Source organism: Arachis ipaensis, chromosome B1, assembly GCF_059453495.1.
Source record: "Arachis ipaensis isolate K30076 ecotype BB chromosome B1, ASM5945349v1, whole genome shotgun sequence".
NCBI classification, from domain to species: Eukaryota; Viridiplantae; Streptophyta; class Magnoliopsida; order Fabales; family Fabaceae; genus Arachis; species Arachis ipaensis.
This window is the reverse complement of record NC_142436.1, coordinates 54,294,746-54,297,289: the sequence shown is the minus strand read 5'-3', so window position 1 is coordinate 54,297,289 and position 2,544 is coordinate 54,294,746. Positions and strand designations below refer to the sequence as shown.

The following is a 2,544-nucleotide window of genomic DNA, read 5'->3' as shown; positions in this document are numbered from 1 at the left end:
AACTTTCCTAATTGTGAACACTTGAGGGAGCTGGGAAGGAATGGTTTTGAGGCCAGGTGGGATTGGCAGATAATGACTTGATATCACTTTATCTCCCGGAGAAAAACCTTCAGTGGGAATTTTCTTGTTTCTCCACCCTCTTGGCAATTTCCCTATCATTCTTCCCTTTCTCTTGAGGATTTCTTCATTGACCCTTATGCTAGGAGGATCCTTCTGATCTGTTTCCATTGATTCTTGTGGCTTTAACTCTTGCAACTCCTGTTTGCCTTCCAAAGACTGTTTTAGAGTTTCAGCTGCTGGATTACTTTCCTCCAAACACAGATGACTACTATCATCCTTAGGCTTTTCAGGTTCTGGTTCAGGCTCAGATGCAGGTTTGAAAACTTTGAAAATGAGTTGTTCATCATGTATTCTCAGAATTAGCTCTCCTTGTTCTACATCTATGAGCGCTCTAGTAGTGGCTAGAAAAGGTCTTCCCAGAATGATAGGGTGTAGGTAGCTTTCCTCCATGTCCAAAATGACAAAGTCTGTGGGGAAGTAATAATCTCCCACTTTCACCAGCACATTCTCAACCACCCCTTCAGCTTGCTTCTGAGTTTTGTCAGCCAGTTGTATGATTACATCAGTGGATCTCACCTCATTCAGTTGTAGCCTCTTCATAAGAGTTAGAGGCATCACATTTATGCTAGCTCATAGATCACAGAATCCTCTGTCAATTTTTGTTTCTCCTATGATGCAAGGAATATGAAAACTTCCTGGGTCTGTTTTCTTAGAGACTGTGTCCTTCTTGATGAGGGCACTGCATTTTTTGTTCATTGTTACCGTTTGTCCTCCCTTCAAAACTCTTTTCTTGCTCAACAATTCCTTTAAATACTTGATGTGTGTAGGCATTTGATGGAGAATCTCAAGAAAGGGAATATTGATATGGAGAGACTTAAATGTCTCTAAAAACCTTGAATAGGTTTTCCCTTTTTCACCTTCTCCTAACCTCTGAGGAAATGGTGCTTTTGGTTGGTATGTTTCCATCGTGCCTTTTTGCAGTTCCTTGGCTTGCTCAGTTTCACTTTCCTGCTTAGCTTCCTCCACACCTTCCTTCAAGATTTCTGGCTCCTGTTCTGAGGATCTGATTCCTTCTTCTTCTGAGACTTCTTTCAATATGGTGATGGCTTTACATTCTTCCCATCTCACTCCCTTTTGTTCCCCTTTAGGATTTTTTTCTGTGTCACTAGGGAACACTGCAGTTGATTTGGGGGCTTGTTGAGATAGCTCTCCTACTTGAGACTCCATCCTCTTGAGTTTTTCACCATGGTTTCTTAAGGTAGTTCTCACATCATCCCTGAAGCTTTTCAATTCAATTATGTCCTGACCCATGTGTGCCAGCACTCCTTCTATCCTGTTTAATTGATCTTGAAATTGTTGGTTCGGGTTAGGTTGGGTAGGTTGATTATTTTGGCCATGATATGGTGGTTGAGAGTAAGTGTTTTGTGTGGCTTGGTATGATCTTTGGTTGGATTTTTGGTATGTGGACTTGTTATGTTGGTTTTGCTGGTTTCCCCACCCAAAGTTTGGGTGGTTTTTCCAGCCTGGGTTGTAAGTGTTGGAATGTGGATCATATGGTTGCCTTTGTTGATTTCCTACATAATTGGCCTCTTCCCAATCACCTCATTCAGTGCTTTCTTCCTCTTGCTCTTGTGTGTGTATTGCAGCCACTTGTTTTGTTTCTAATTTCCTGGTGAGCTCTGCTAGTTGCTTGGCAAACACCTTGTTTTGGGCTAGAATTGTATCAACATGGTTCAGCTCCATGACTCCCTTAGTGTTGTGTCTCTCTAATGCATAGTAGTACTCGTTCTCAGCCACTGTCTCAATCACTTCAATGGCTTCTTCCACAGTCTTTTTCCTGTTCAATGAACCTCCTGATGAATGGTCTACAGCCTTTCTTGATTCATAAGACAGTCCATCATAGAAAATATGCAATTGCACCCAGTCATGGAACATGTCTGGTGGGCATTTCCTTGTCAAATCCTTGAATCTCTCCCATGCCTCGTAGAGAGTTTCACCATCTTGTTGTCTAAACGTCTGAACCTCAGATCGAAGCCTATTGACCTTTTGTGGGGGGTAGAAACGTGCCAGAAACTTGCTTTCCACCTCATCCCAGGTTGTTAGGCTCCCCCTTGGGAATGATTCCAGCCACTTAGCTGCCTTGTCCCTAAGTGAAAATGGGAACAAAAGCAGTTTATATGCATCTTCCTGGACTCCATTGGACTTCACAGTGTCACAAATTCTCAGGAATTTTGTGAGATGTTGGTTTGGGTCTTCATTAGCACTTCCACCAAATGAACAATGATTCTCCACAAGTGATATTAGCTGTGGTTTGAGCTCAAAATTGTTGGCCTGAATGGGTGGTTTCTGGATGCTGCTACCCCAATTCCCAGAGGTTGGGTTTATGTATGAACTAAGAACCCTCCTCTCAGGAATGGTATTGTGTCCATCAGCTCTCTCATGGTTGTGAACTTCTCTATCCATGTTGAGATCTAAAGCTTCCTC

General features: G+C 42.5%; 1 non-coding gene across 1 annotated transcript; it reads left to right on the top strand.

The window, feature by feature from the left end:
• The first annotated feature begins 1,993 nt into the window (after nt 1-1,993).
• Nucleotides 1,994-2,097, top strand: LOC148576614 (small nucleolar RNA R71). Its single transcript, XR_015904473.1, has one exon. It is a non-coding gene; the product is annotated as a small nucleolar RNA R71 (small nucleolar RNA).
• The last annotated feature ends 447 nt before the right edge of the window (nt 2,098-2,544 follow it).